General features: G+C 46.8%; 1 protein-coding gene across 2 annotated transcripts in view; it reads right to left on the bottom strand.

Annotated features, from left to right (window-relative positions):
- The window catches only part of Kif3b (kinesin family member 3B), a 41,987-nt gene extending 25,773 nt beyond the window's left edge, over nt 1-16,214 (bottom strand). Inside the window, exons 1-2 of one of the 2 annotated variants that reach the window (XM_013125243.3) lie at nt 16,087-16,188; nt 13,111-13,192 (exon numbers count right to left, since the gene is read on the bottom strand). The gene's annotated coding sequence lies outside the window, so the exon portion shown is untranslated. Of the gene's footprint in view, nt 1-13,110; nt 13,193-16,086 lie in introns of both variants that reach the window. The other variant, XM_005086070.4, reaches the window with a different exon arrangement.
- Nucleotides 16,215-16,487: the final 273 nt, after the last annotated feature.

Raw genomic sequence — 16,487 nt, 5'->3', positions numbered from 1 at the left:
CGAGCACAGCTGTGCTCAGCATATGGGATTCCAGGGTCAGTCTCCAGCATCAACCCCTCAGCACCTCCACCTCTTCCATGTGTTCACATCCTCATGGAACCTTGCATGAGCAGAAAGAAACAAAGTAAGGGTGCTGCTTTTCTGATTTTGATACAGGGCCTCTCATAGCCCAGGCTGGCCTCAAACTCACCCTATAACTGAGACCAACTTGAACTTCTGATTCTCCTGCCTCTACTCCCCCAACTAAGCTACATCTCCAGCCCCCAGCAATGTTATAATAGAAAAAAAATGAGACCTACATATCAATTTATAGGGGAATCAAAATTAAAATATAGTAATTCATACTACAGTCTAGTATAGCAGTCAGTAAAGTAATAAATAAGAGGTCTGCAAAACAGGCCACAGCCAAAATCTGGTCCACATCCATCTCTGTAAATAGCCATAGCCCTTTGTTTACATATACCTAGATCTACAATGACTATAAAATGGCTGTAACAGATAAAATAAGCGCCCCCAGCCCCAAAATATTTGCCAATCTGGACTTCTGCAGAGAGAGTTAGCCAATGCTTGAATTGGCAAGGTTTAGTCCAGACTCACTTACATGATGGGACCCTATCTCCAAAAACCCAACCAACCGACACCAAGTCGTAGAGAAGGGTATACACCAATGATGATTACCAAACTGGACAGTGGCGGAAACAAGCGAGAAGATGCAATTAGATACAGAAGCAGATTTAACTAACTTTCAATATTTTATAATTTCTCTTTTAAAACTAAAGTGAGCAAATGAGACATAGCGAAGCATGTGGTGCTCACCTCTGGTTACAAAACATCACTACCTTATGGAATATTTACGAGAATGCGGCTCTGGAGGCAGAGCTCTCTTTTGGCTGAATCACTGTGAGTTCGAGGCCAGTCTGATCTACATAAGTAGCCATGGCTATATGGTGAAACTCTGTCTCAAAAAGAAAAAAGAAAGAAAAGCCCACCACACTATTCCATCTTTAAAAAGATGGCAGAGGCAGGTGGATCTCTGGGAATTCAAGGACAGCCTGGTATACAGAGCACGTTCCATGACACTCAGGGCTATCCTGTGAAACCCTGTTTCGAAAACACTCATTGAAACATCAGCAGTGGTCTACTTTTGGTCATGGGAATGCAGGAGATTTCCCTCTTCTTTCAACTTATCTGTATTTTCCAAAGTCTCCTTTCATGGGTGTGTGGTCTATTCCAACGGGGATAAAAATAAATGTCTGGCAGTTCCACAGGAGCAGCCCTGAAAGAAGCAGTTCAGACACACAGAGCACACACTAAAACATCTCCAATCAATACACTGCAATGCAGGTCCTCTAAGAGCCCACGTTGCCTGCCAACTGCCCAGCCCAGGTTCAACGACGGAGTGTCTAAAATGCAGCCTGTGCCACTGATCATGCGCAGTCAGAAAAGTACCACAGGAAGATAAAAGCAACACTGTCAGCCATCCTAAGCCACCTCCACATGCAGGCTTCACCTAGGGAAGCATTAGTCTCTCATTCAGGACTCTGAAGCACACCAGTTGGCAAGTACATTCCACACTCTGGTCCCTAAGATGTCATTATCACAACGGGAGCTACAAGATTACCAGATGGGCCCAGTGACTTACACCTGTGATTCCAGTACTAGGGAGTAAGGTGGGGGGATCACCATGGCCCAGAGGTTTGAGGCCAGTGTACACACACACACACACACACACACACACACACACACACACACACACACACACACAGTTTGCTCATCTCTGGTTACAAAACATCACTACCTTATAGAATATTTAAAAGAATGCGGTATTTGCATTGAGGGATTAGTTGTGCATTTTCTTTTGAGTGCATAAACTATATCTGGAGGTTAGCCTGGTGTGGTGAGGCTGAGGCAAAGGATGGTGATTTGAAGGCCAGCCTGGGCGACATTGAGTGATTCTATCTAAAAATAACAAAAATAACAACACATCCAACCTCCAAATATTTGGGGGGAAATGCAAGAACCAGATAGCAATAATGGTTGTCAGGTACAGTTGGTTTCCCTAAAAGAGCCAGGTGGTGGGGCCAAGGGCAGGAGAAGAACTTCACTGTGTGCACTTTTATAATACCTACTGTATTTTAAATTGTGAGGAAATATATAGTCAACTTTTTTATTTTATTTTTAAAGGTTTATTTATTTATTATGTATACAGTGTTCTGCCCAGAAGAGGGCACCAGATCTCACTATAGATGGTTGTGAGCCATCATGTGGTTGCTGGGAATTGAACTCAGAACCTCTTGAAGAGCAGTCCGTGCTCTCAACCTCTGAGCCATATCTCCAGCCTAGGCAACCTGAGCTAGAGCTATGGCTCAGTTGGTAGAAGCTTGCTGAGCATAAAAGAAATCCTGGGTTTGATCCCCAGCACCAAATAAACCCAGATATGTGGTACACAGCTAAAACACCAGCAAGGGGGGGGGGGATAGGGAAGGAGGTCAAGAACTCAGAAGCCCTCCTCAGTTATACTGGTTTGAAGCTGGCCTAAGTTGCATAGGATACATGAGCCCCTATCTCAGAAACAAAAACATTTTGGAATAATTTCAATATATTACCTAATTAAAACAATTAAATTAGGGGGCTAAAGAGATCTCTCCACGGTTAAGAACACTGCCTGCTCTTACAGAGGACACGGGTTTAGTTCCCTGGACCCACATGGTGACTTACTATGGTCTATAACTCCAGGTTCAGGGAATCTGCTTTCCTCTTGTGACCTCTGTAAGCAATTGGATATACACAGCACACACACACACACAAATAAAAAATAAAGATAAATCTTTTTTTTAATGTAGGTAGGATTTGGAGAGATGGGTCAATAGTTACAAGCACTTGTTTTTGCAGATGACCTGAGTTCAGTTCCCTTTGCCTACTCAGCAGCTCACAGCCATTTGTAACCAAAGTGATCTGACATCCTCTTCTGACCTCTGCAGGCACCAGGTGTGTGTGCACACTATACAGACATACATGTAGGCAAAACATTCAAGCACATAAGATAAAAATAAATCTAAAAATAAATGCTTACTGTGACAAAAAAATCCAAACATGAGTGTCAGACTTCATAGGTAGGACATCTATGCTGCCTCTCGTGGCTCTCAGTATTAAGAATCCTATGTAAAACGTGGTGGTGCACACCTTTGATCCCAGTAGAGGCAGTGGCAGGTGGATCTCGGTGAGTTTGAGGCTAGCCTGATCTAAATAGCAAGTAACAGGCCAGCCAGTGCCATTGTGTAAAAAAACAAAAGTTCTGTCAAGTGAAGCTTCTTCAAGAAGGATGCCCTGAAGAGCTGCGCCCTCGGGATGGCAACAGAACCTGAGGCCACAGTGCTCTCTGTCTTCTTTGGTCTGTCAGGCTGTCTTTCTGTTCTTTGGACTTTTTGATGGGTTTATGCATTTGCTTTTTTATAATCAAGGTGAGAGGAAGTAATAAAGCCATTCCCTGCTTGGGGAGACAGGCAAGCACCTTCATTTGGGTTTGAGCATCTGAAGACAGACACGTTCTAAGAAAACAACCTGAAAGCGCAGCCCGGTAAGATCAGCAGTGCCCTGAATCCAAACTGGTACTGGGCACTCTGTCATTTGGTGAAACAAATGAAGCATTTACCCAGGGGTGGGGCAGAAACCCCTTTTTGGTATTTAATAGTGAAATACCCTTAAATTTTCTACAAACACATTCAAGTTTCCAGGACACTCTGCAGTGAGCCTGGGGTTTTGTGTCTGTCGACAACCCCCACACACAGTGTAGCAAAGCTCCAATCATATCCACTTCACCATTCTTTCTCCTTTTTTTAAGGCAGCGTCTCATGTAGCCTAGGGTATCTAGCCCTGTACCATGAACTAGGTAGCTGAAGATGACTTTGAACTCCTGACCTTCCTGCATTCTCTTTCCCAAGTCCTGAGATTGTGTGTGTGCACCTGACACACCTGCCTTGTTCCCTACTTCCTGAGTGTGAGTGTCCCTGGGTGTGGGAGCAGAAACCAGGGGTCTTCCTCCATCACCTCTCCGCCTCACTTCTTTATTCAGGGTCTCTCCTGGATCTGGAGCTCACTGATTTGCTAGCCTGGGAACCCAGCATATCCCCAGCACTGAGATTACAGGTTTACACCACCACACCCAGCTTTTTATGTGGGTTCTGGAGATCAGAACACAAGTCCACGTGGGTACACGACAAGCGCTTTACTAAACTAACCATCCTCCCAATCCCGCTCCCTACTTCTTTATGGAAAACAGTAACTCAGGTGGAGTACACAGCAAACGATTCTACTCTTGCCAGCTGAGCTTTTTAATCATGGCTAAATGCCCTAGTGTGGTTGTTTTCTAACAATGCTGGCACAAGTGCCACTCCTAGAGGTGAAGATGCCACACACATTCCTTTTGACAGAAGGCATGCCCTGTCCCTTCTCCAGGCTGTACCATCTTCTGTCAGCTCACCCACAGTGCACCCCACTCCCTGTGTCAGCAGACACTCAGAACCATACTCAGAACTCCCAATGGGCTGGAAAAGCTTCCTGCCAAAAACTTCTCATTCCATGTACTGATCCTGGAAAGATAAGAAGTTTATAGGGTCACTGTGGGTAAAAAGCAAGCTTGAAAAGTTGAATTTGATGCAACTCCTATAAATTATCCTCTGATCATTACATTCACTCTTTGGCACACACATACACACTACATACACATATACCTACATATACATACATACCATACATACACACATACTATACACACACACACTAAATAAAATAAAATAAAATGTTTTTTAAAAGAGGAACTGAAGAAATGGCTGAGCAGTTAAGAGCACTTGCTGCTCTTGCACAAGACCCAGATTCGGTTCACAACCACCTGTAATTCCAGTTTCTGGAAGTCTGACACCTTCTGGTCTCCAGGGGCACCTCTGCATGTGCTGCACATACATACGTTCAGGCACATACACAAACAAAATAAAAATAAATATTCTAAACACAGTTTATCTTTTAAAGATAGATACAAGCATTTTCAGATGAAGTTACATGATCTATAATTTGTTTCAAAATAATCGGGGAGAGGTAGATAGGGCTAGCGGAGGACTGCCTGATGCTGGCAGAGGCAGAGGTGATGGTCACAGTTCCTTTCTGCTTTCTTTTTTGTTGTTTTGTTTTTCAAGATAGGGTTTCTCTGTGTGACAACCCTAGCTGTTCTGGCCCTCGAGTTGTAGACCAGGCTGGTCTCGAACTCACAGAGATCCGCCTGCCTCTGCCTCCAGAGTGCTGGGACTAAAGGCGCGTGCCACCAACGCCCGGCTACTTTCTACTTTCTGTGCTTGAGGTTTCCAAAATGGGAAAGAGGAAAAACATCCTCTGGTCAACGGCTTTTCACTAAAAATTTCTTTTATTGTGGTTGAAAATAGAAACACTTACGACAAGCTACAGTGGTCTCAGCTCCTGGAGAGGCTGAGGCAAGAACATTGGAAAGTCAAGGCCAATTTGAATTCTCAAAATAAAAGAAGAAATGAGCTGGGGACACAGATTAGTGGTCAAGTGTGCAAGAGGCACCAGTTTCAGTCCCCAATACCACATCAAAAAATAACAGCAACAAAGAAACCAGAAATGCGCACAAAGTATGTAGCTGCATGAGGAAAGCCATCACCACCTCATTCTCTTGGTGGCATACTTATAGTCTCTACACCGTGGAAACAGCCTTTGGGACAGTAGGAGAAACACACAAAACACATTTACACATGGTCAGTGATAGCTGCCAGGGTTATTTCTAGGTGGTAGGACTTGGGGCAAACCTTACTTTGATCTTTTCATGATTTCCTTGATATTTCCCCAGTGGAAATAATTTTTATTTTCATTTTTAAAAATCCCTTTTTAAAAAGGCCGCCAGCTGGGCGTTGGTGGCACACGCCTTTAATCCCAGCACTCGGGAGGCAGAGGCAGGCGGATCTCTGTGAGTTCGAGGCCAGCCTGGTCTACAAAGTGAGTTCCAGGACAGGCTCCAAAGCCACAGAGAAACCCTGTCTCGAAAAACCAACCAAACAACCAAATAAATAAAGGCTGCCAAGTGAAGCATCAAGGAGAGGCACCGTTTCTCAGAGTGTCTCCAATTCCTTACTGCTCCTCTTGCAAAACCAAAGACCACCTTCTTAGTCATCTCAGCCACCCGAGCAGACACTTGTGTTCCATGATTTAGCAGCTAGCTTTGTGTTCAGGCCCTGAGTCATCAGCAGAGTGATAACTGCTGCCACCCCTGGGCTGCTAGAGACTGCGTGAAGAGCCCCTAGTCTGCCTAGTTTGTGTCCTACACAAAAGGCCACACAGCCCACTGATACCAGTACTGTAGATGCTATGAAGGACCCCAGTGTGGGTGACTGCATTAATGTCCCAAGTCCCAGTTATGTTTCTACTTCACCCGGACCACATTCACATCGACACTGTGCTCTAGTGTATGAAAATCAAAGTGCTATAAATGCTTGCCCAAACTGAAAATCCATCATCACAGATGAGAGAGATCTTTAATGCAAACTATGATTTAAATACAACAGTATGCTAAAGATAGATCTGCCAGCAGCAAAGATCAGTGACTGCAATCAGGTGACAAAGTGAAGAGACACAATGTGTCACCAGAACTAACTGATCCTTAAACATTCCCACCTCAAGACATAATGTAGCCAGTTGGTGGCGGTACACAACTTTAATCCCAGCACTCGGGAGGCAGAAGCTGATGGATCTCTGTGAGTTTGAGGCCAACCTGGTCTACAGAGTGGGTTCTAGGACAGCCAAGGCTGTTACACAGCAAATACCTGTCTTGAAAACCAAAATTAAATAAATACAGGTAAACAAATATAGATGCAATGAGGATTGGTGGAAATGACAAGAGCTGACTGTTCTAAGAAATGTGCCCTGAAGCCCCACCCAGAAGATCTAGGAGAAAGCCCAGCACAGAGGCACCAAGGGAAAAGAAAATGTCTATTTTACAGATCAGCCACGTGTTTGTGTCTGCAGCTACAGACATACATAAACATACACAGGGAGAGACAGACACTGAGGTTCAGATAGGTTGACTTTTTGCCATGTCACAATACAAGTGGCAGGAATTACTACTAAAATCCTACCTGGAGGGATGAATTTGAGACAGGGTCTTATCATTTAGCCCTGGCAAGCCTAAAACTGGCTATGTTGACCACAACAGCCTTGAACTCACAGAGATCCTCCTGCCTCAACCTCCTAAGAGCCACCAGTTTTGTTTGCTTTTTTCAATTTTTAAAAATATGTTTGTTACATTGTGCTGATCTGTTTGTGTGTGCACCCATGGGTGAACATCACCATGCGCGTGAGGCTGGAGGGAAGCTGCAGGAGCTGGTTCTCTCTGTCCACCAAGTGTGTCTTTTCAATCAGGTCATCAGGCACCTCTACTCACTAAGTCATCTTCCCAGCCCTGGACAAGAAACTTTCTAAAGGCAACACAGACTTCCATTGCCAGCTTCTCCCCCACTGGACTGGAATCAGCAGGAATAAGAATGAGCTGGGGTTAAGTGACACAGGAGAGAAGCTCAGGGTCCAGCTGTGGCTGTGTGAGGTCTGGAGCTAGACCACTACAAAGCATGAGGGCTAGCCTAGCCTGGTCACAGCTCGGTGTCTGTAGACTCATCATTACTCTAAAAAGCCTGAGGAGTTTCCTATCTCCTTAAACAGCTTTGAAATCACTTTTTGGTCTGTTTCTTTGTGTGTTGAGATGGCATCTCTTGTAAGGCCATCCAACCTGCGTCCACCTCCTGAGTGCTATGATTAAAATCAAGTGCTACTGCACCTGGTTTGATGTCACTTGTTTCTATTAGCATTTAAAATTAGTTAGCCAGGTACAGAAGAGAGGCCTCTGACAAACCTCAGTGATGCTATGGTCACTGCTCACCTGAAAAATAGATGCAGTCAAGGATGGAGCTCTGTGGTAGACTATGGGTGCTTAGCATGAAAGAGGCTCTGGGTTCTATGGAAAGGAGGGAGGGGATAGCAGAGGGCCAGCGGTGTGGTTCAGTGGACAACAGAGACCCATATAAAGGTGGAAGGAGAGAAGTGACTTTACAAAGTGTCCTCTGGTTTCCACAGGTACACCGTGGCACACCTGCCCACATCTACACACACAAACATACACCTGATAATAAATAACAAATAAATAACTTCTTTAGAGAAAAGTGAATAATAGGCTGAGCAGTGGACTTGGGATCGGCATATGTGGGATCAGTTTTGGATTCTTGGTGTCTCTACCTCCCTCCTCTGGAACTGGGAAGAATAGTTCTGTACAAGACTGCTGTGGAATCAAAGAGAGTTTGCAAGTGCTTGGCTCAGCAAACATTAGCTATCACTACACACTATCACCTCATTGTTATCACTATGACTGTTATCACTATCACCACTGGGGTGACCTCAGGCCACGACCACCTCCTTGCACAGGCACAGCCCCTCCATGGTGAACAAGGTGGGGGGTGTGCATGGCTCTCATCATCTAAGGCTTTAGGTCCGGGACTTGTACTTTTGCCCTTGTAGGGTTTTCTGTCTGAGTCTGGTTAACCACAGTGATACCAGAGATGGATTTGACAACTCAGATCTTGAATACACAGTTGATGGTGACAACGATATTTACTTAAGTGACCTGCAGCTGGGATAGCTCTACTTTCAGATCATCCAGCTGTTTGAACATCCAAAATTCATCCAGCTGTTTGGGAGGCTCCACCCTCAGATTTTCCAGTAGCTCCTCCTCCTTGCCATGGTGGTACTGCTTGCAGACACCGTGGCCTGATTGGAAGAAAAATGGAAGGAGATCCTAGTTTTGCTTGGTCACCTAGTGAGTGTACCTAGGGATTGTGGTAAAATCCAGACCCTGATTTTTCCAATCTAGGCTTAGACTACATTTTCTAGAATACGTCTGTCATGTACAACACACTTGGACAGCAAGAATCTGCTTATCTCAGCACTTGCAGGTGCTTCATGCACTAACAAACAGAAATCACTTCTCAGTATCTCAATGTCCTCACCTGAAAACAGGACAACTCATACTCCACATGACCATGACTGATGGAGCATCGACTGGAGAGAAGCCCAGGAAGGAGCACCATAAACGCCAGAGATAACCTAACAGACAGTGAGGTCATACATGTCACTGTCCACGACCCTGAACATGCATCACTGGATGCCAGATTTACAAAAGCTGTTCCTGGTACATGTGAAATGAGGCCTGGAACCCTTGCTTGGATGAGCTACTACTTTCAAGAGTCCTCTAGGAATTCTGGCAGAATATGGCAGCTTTTCAAAGCCTTCCCTTTTTCTAAAATGCTCCAAACCTTTAGACCTACTGTCCAGCGGCCAGAAAAGAGGCACTTTGGCAGGGAGAGCATAACCATCTGAGGTGCTGGAAGTGAGCTGTGCTACTGAGTCTATGCTCTCCCCCAAAGCTGGCTGGCTAGGCTCATCCAACCTCCATCAGCCAATATCCACAAGCCAGGACAACATTGCTAATAGCCTGAGACAGATAAGCACGACCCTAGCAGAGCCCACGTTTGTTGCTCCAGACTGGTGTAGAGGCAGCCTAGAAAAACACAGGCCTTCTGGATGCCCAAGGTGGAGCTCTGTCAGATCCTCCTGGCTGTCTTCCTTTAGCAGTAGCTGGGGGCTCTCTCCCAGGGGCCTAAGGTACTGTTTACACCTTGGGCCTCTTGGGATAATTCAGTTATTCCTCTCAGGGCACCTCACCAAAAAGTCCTCTAACATTTTAGAGGCAGATGGCACCTCTAACATCTACCTAACTACTCAGGCCAAAAACCTAGGAGTCATCCTTAATCCTTCCATCCTGCTGGCCCCACCTCCAAAACATGTCTTTCTGCTGCCACCACCCTAGAGGGCCACCACCATCTTACCAACATCCTACCTAGTCTTCTGACTGCCACTACAAGCTCTGTAAAATCTATAGGCCACAGAAGCTGGAATGATTTCACCCAGAAGCTGGAATGATTTCACCTTCTTTTGTATTTCCTTGTGTGATGCTAGAGACAAGCACTCTAGGAGAGTGCTCTACAGTGAACCTCCCTATCCACCCTCCAAGCGCTTTAAAAACAAGCAAAACTAAAAACCAGGGGCTGAGGGTGTAGCTCAGTTAGTAGAGCGTATCTGGCACACACAAGGTTCTGGGTTCAGCCCCAGCCCTATATGCACTGGTGTGGTGACATATACCTATAACCTCATACACAGGAGATAGGCAAAAGAATCAGAAGTTTGAGTCCATCCTTAGTTGACTACATAAGGTTAGCCTAGACTACATGAGACCCCATCTCTAAAAATACTAAATAAATTAAAACAGCAACTAGGGGCTGGAGAAATGGCTCAGTAAGTGCTCTTCCAGAGGTCCCAGTACACACACGGTGGCTCTCAACCTTCAGTAACTCCAGTTCCAAGAGATCAGATGCTATCCTCTGGCCTCTCTAGGCATGCTGAAAGTGGAGCACAGTCATACATACAGCCAAAACATCCACACACATTAAAAAACAAGAAAAACAAAAACACCTAGATCATGACACCTTCTTCTCAAAAGCCTTCGATGGTTCCCATGGCTTTTAGTCTACTCTAACCTATGAGTCCCTCTATGGTAACAACTCCCACTGGCGCCCCCAGCCACCTCTCCACTCACCCCGTTACAGCCACTTCTTGCAGTTTCTGGAACTTACCAAGCTTGTTCCCACCCTTGAAGTCTTTGTCCTTGTGGTATCCCTTCAAACAGTGAGCCCCTTCCTGAAAGTAAGCCTCAACAAAAATGTCACCACCTCATAGACGACTTTTCTCTGTCACTCAACTGCAGCAGCAGTGCCCTACTGCCCGGAAGTGACTTTCTAGCCCACGGCTGAGCTACTGTTTCCACAGTGCTTTTCCTGTTCAGATTCCCTTGTCTGTCTACTCTTTGGTTTTCAGGTTGCGCTTGCTGAGCTGTAACTGTGGGAACAAGGGCCTCACACATCTCTTCACTGTCACCCCCAGACTGTACAGGGCTACCACACACCAGTTGTTCAGCAAATGTCACACAAACGAAGCCCGTGGAGCACTGTGAAGTGGGCTACTTCCCAGCAGCACGGTTTCTCTTCCTCGGGGTTCCCCCATCGTCCACTGAGAGCTTAATCTGCGCCTCCCCTTCCTGAAGAGTACCAGTGAGACCAAGTCAAGGTCCGTTCAGAACTCAAAAGCATCAAGATCCATAGACAGCAGTGTGTCTACTACCACAAGACAAGGTTCTTTCTCAGTGACCTGGAAACCCATACATGAAATGTGTATGGACCTGACACCAAGGAGGACCGCAAGTGCAGGGCCAGCCTGGGCTACGGAACAGAACCCTGGGAAAACAAGAGGAAATAGAGAGAAAAGGAGAGGAGAAAAGAAAAGGGTGGGAAATAGAACAATAACAAGGAAATAAAGAGGTGTAGGAGCAATCTGAAGCTCCCCACTCCTACCTCCTCCACTCTGCTTCCCCCCCCGGTACCTATCAGACATCTTAGTACACAATAGAAGACAGCATTGACTTTACTCTGTGGCCAGAACAAACAAAATACATGAATCCATTCAGACAAGTCAAGGCATGTTTACATACACCCACAGTCCCATCTGCTTGGGAAGCTAAGGTGACAAGATCGCTCGAGCTTAGGAAATTAGAGGGTGGCCAGAGCAACAAGGTGACCCTTCCTATCAAAAATCAAAATCCAATGGGGCCGGAGAGTAGAGTGCTTGCCTAGCCTGCACAAAGCCTTGGTAAACCCCTAACACTGATGGGGTAGGGAGACCAAATTCTGTCAAATAACAGTTGTTTGCAAATTAAGCTCTGGGTTCCTTGAAGGTTGTAGGGGTACAACAGCCTGTATATCCTTGGGATAGAGAGATGTAATAAACATTTACCGAATTTGGTGCCAAGCAACAAAATCTTGAATTCTAAGACCAGTTTCTTCCTTAAAGCAAACAATTAGAAACAAGGCCTTATGTGGCTCAGATTGACCCAAACTTGACATATAGCCAAGGTGGCCTTGAACTTCTGATTCTTCTGCCTTCAGCACCTGAGTGCTGGGATTACAGACATGCACCACCATGTCAGGCTCTATGTGGCTCCAGAGATGAAATCCAGTGTTCATAAGCACTAGCCAGGCATTCTACCAACTGAGCCACACCCCCTACCCCGATTTCTCCTTTCTTTGCAGCCCATTCTGGCATGGAAGTCACATAAAGCCACAGTTGGCAAGTGTCTCATGCTGATGATGATCTTGTAAGATTAACAGATCTGGACGGGCGCTGGTGGCGCACGCCTTTAATCCCAATACTCAGGAGGCAGAGGCAGGCGGATCTCTGTGAATTCGAGGCCAGGCTGGACCGACAGCCTCCAAAACAATACAGAGAAACCCTGCCTCATAAAACCAAAAATAAAAAAGATGAACAGATCTGAGATTATAACCACACATTGTGCTCATTCATTAACCACAAACAGACTATGAAACATAGTACAGGTGGTAGGTTAAACCCAAATAATGACAGCTAACATTTACCAAATGTGCCAGGCAGTTCACACAGATCAGGCAATCTTCCTAATAGCCCTGTAAGATGTTAATGTTATCCTCTGCTCTGTGGGTGAGGAAGCTTTGACATGAATGGTAAAGCAACTGCTGGTGGCAGACAGTCTGAAAGCAGCTGACCAAGATTTTAACCCAGCAGCCCAACTGTATGCTTTTAACCACAACAGCACCGATGGGGCCCAAACCTCTCACTTACGAGGGGCCAAGAGATATTCAATGTCGCTTTTAAACATTCCAGCATGGGGTTGGGGGGGGGGGGATTCTTACTCTGAATGCCATATACTTCAATGATGCTTTTCCCCCCAAAAGTCATAAAATTATGGGAAAACTTTAGTGCCAGGGGTGGGCTACCTCACCATGAGCTGTTGGAGAATGATACAGTTTTGGTCTGGATTTGCTAAATGAACAGAACTGAGAATGAATGTGTTTATTAAAAGGGGATTTATTAGACTGGCTTACAAGATGCAGCAGTCCAACAATGGCTGTCACTCACCATAGAGGCCAAGAAACAGGCAGTTGTTCAATCCACAGGGCTGGATGTCTCAGCAGTCCCCATTCAAATCACTGGAGATGCCCTTGAGGGACCAAAACAGGTTAATGCCACTGCTATTGGTTGCCCACCAGAATGATATGGTAAGAACTTATTGCTTAAGATACCATGAGCTTTGGTTCCATGACACAGAGAACCCAAGCTGAAATTGAGCTGGAAACTTCCCCCAGCTGGCTGGGATTCATAGGGCTGAAAGGTGCTATGCAGCTTCCTGAGGAAGAGCTGTAATCAACAGTGTCACTCGGCTGTGGATGCTTCATCCTACAATAACCTGCCCAGGGTGATGTGCCCACAGGTGCAACAGCCGCATGACTGCTACAGGGTAACCAACAACTTTCCGCGTGGATCTGAGGCCTTCTCCACAAAAAGGAATTCCCATCTGGCATTGCAACTTGGTCAAAAACCCATGGCTGAAGAGGACATAGGCCCTAGTGGGGAAGCCACTGCTGTTGTATTACTAAACAGATGTGATGTTCTAAATATTTAGGTTGATGCCTATAGCAATCGAGTCAGCTTTGCTCACAGAAGCTTCCTTTGCTGTGGGCAGTGGTGCTGAGGCTGGTCAAGGTGCTGAGAGTAAGGGGCTATTGAGTGCTCAGCCTACTGGGAACATTTTACCCCCTCCCAGGTTCAGAGAACATCACAGAGGAGGAGGCAGAAAGGAAAGAGGCAGAGGAAAGGGAGTGGGGTGCGTGGAAGACTGTCTTTGGGTAGGATGTAGCTGTGGCCCCCTGAACTCAGCAGCTCTGGTTACCCATGTAGAGACACGTGAGATTGAGCCCACTGGCATTTAGTCATGGAAGGAGAAGGGCTCCATCAGGCCCCACTCCTCCCTGAGGATATATAGGCACTTAATGGTTGCCAAGGAAGAGCACTTCCTTCAATCACTGAAACACTAGTAAGTTGCCTGTAACCTTATAAATAACCCCTCACTGCCAGGTGGTGGTGGTGCATGCTTTTAATCCCAGTACTTGGGAGGCAGAGGCAGACAGGGCTCTGAGAGTTCAAGGCCAGCCTGGTCTACAGAGCAAGTTTCGGGACAGCCAGGGCTACATGAAGAAAACCCTATCTTGGAAAAGAAAAAGAAAAAAAAAGTCACAATGGGGCAGGGGAGATGGATGGCTCAGCAGGTAAAGCACTTGCCACACGGGCCTCACAGCCTGAGTTGACCTGAGTTTGATCCACAAAGCTGACTGCTCACCTCCACATACCATAGTAGGTGCTGGTACCCACACATACACATCACACACACACTACAGTAATAAAAGTATTTTTAAAGGTCAATGAAATTTATTAGATAAAATTAATATATGCTAGTAACAAACTCAAAAAACAAAGCTTTTTCTGAGATCTTGTTTCCATGCCATTGGGAGAACAACCTCTAGCCAAAGCAATTAGAAGCAACTCAAAATACCCTTGTGACCTTCTAGCAGTTACTGTTGAGAAAGCAGAGGCATCGGGGAGCAGGGGATAAAATGCACATCCAGCCCCATCACACTATAAGCCTCAGATTCTTGGGCAAGCCAATTCAATTTTCTCAGGCTCAGTTTCCTCAACTACAAGACGGGTGGCATCACCAGCTGTCTGACAGTCTGTGAAGATTAAATGAGATAATACACCTCAAAAAAACTTCTTAATCATCAAGCTGTAAATGATCCCTACTGCTCTAAGCACTTCCCAGAAGAGATAAATATACCCTTACTCTTCTTATAAATATACCAAGTGATAGACAAGGCACAAGTGCAAACAAAACCATAACTTGGCCATCTAAAAAACCCTGTCTCTGGGTTTCTTCCCACCAGTACCACTTACGAGGTCAACAACTCCCCTCCTCTGAGCAGACCAAGAAGTAAAACTGTGGGTGGGGAATGGCCAGGGTGGCAGCTACATACCTAAGCCCTCGGGCCCCAAGCCATCCTCCCCTCCTGGGAGGCTCCATCCCATCCCAAACACCTCACTACAGTGTGCTAAGCACTAACCAGGTGTTTTGTAGAGGGGGGACTCACAAGTACCCACCCCTACACGAGAATTTATAGGCAGTTAACGGTTGCTAGGGGGAGGGGCTCACAAGACCCCGCCCATTCCTAAGGTGTGGTGTCGCTCGCCCCTCCCCACCGTGCACCTCGCGATTGAGGGGGTAGGAGGCATTTTCTTCGGTGGTGTAGCCATTGGTAAAATGTCCGTGCTCCTGCAAAGAACCCTGCACCAAGTTCTTGCAAGCTGCCCTAGAGCATGGAATCAGAAGGGACTAGAAGGAAGGGAGGAGGCCAGTGAGAGTGGGGCACGACCAAAATACATTATACACACGAATGAGACATGAAACGTCATAATGAAACTCATCATTATGGGTAATTAACATCTGCTAATTAAAAAAAAAAGCCCCATGTGTCAAACTACTCCAGACGCCCTGCCCCACCGGCTTCCCACAGCAGTCCATTATCCCACTTTACAGAGGAGTAGAAGACTCAATGCCACGCGATGCAGCTTCAAACTCAAGCACACAGACTTCAAACAGGACTCTCGGTCCCCTGACCACTCTCCCTCTTCCCACTTGGAGCCCTTTCATGCACACGTCTTCTCTGCAAGTGTCCGGACGCCACTGGACAGACAGGTCTGCTGCTGCCAGAGAGGGCAAGAGAATTTGTCCAAGGTCACACAGCGAGCCAGGCACAGCCCCGAGCCTCGCATCTCAGGTACTAGCTTCCTGGGCTGCATTCCCAGCCAGGACCCGGGACTACGGCCGGTTCGCGGCCGTGAGGACTTAGCATGGGCGGCCGAGATGAGGGGTCGTGCCGGCCGCGCCCGAGGAGCCTGGCGGTGAGATAACCCAGAGGCTGGGCAGAGGCTACTGCGGCTCGCGGAACAGCAACGCCGCGACAACGCTGGGCGCCCTGCGGGGACCCCGCATCCCGAACTCACCTGCAGCCGCAGCCGAGACCGGGCGGCGGCGGCGAACCCCGGGCTCAGCCATTCCCCGCTGCCCCGGATGGGGAGAGAACGCGGCCGCTCACTTCCTTAGCAACCCGGCTCGGCGACCCACTTCCTTAGCAACCGCGTCGATTTCAATAACTTTATTGGGCCTCGGACACGGACAGCCCACCGAGGGGCGGAACCCGGTGTGCTGTGGCACTTCCCAGGTTCCCTACGCGCGCCGACACTCTGACCCACCTAGGAACCCGGACTCCATCCGCGGGTCTCCTGTCCCTGCGCGATTTCATCTCCCCTTCCGAAAGCTCTTTCGCGTCAGTTCTCTGATCTAGGTCTCAAATTAGTATTGAGTGACTCCCTATTAGGGTGTACCCAAGGATGAAGCCAAATCC

The sequence above is a fragment of the Mesocricetus auratus genome, unplaced genomic scaffold, assembly GCF_017639785.1.
Source record: "Mesocricetus auratus isolate SY011 unplaced genomic scaffold, BCM_Maur_2.0 Super-Scaffold_100004, whole genome shotgun sequence".
Lineage (NCBI taxonomy): Eukaryota > Metazoa > Chordata > Mammalia > Rodentia > Cricetidae > Mesocricetus > Mesocricetus auratus.
This window is presented reverse-complemented; position numbering and strand designations above follow the sequence as displayed.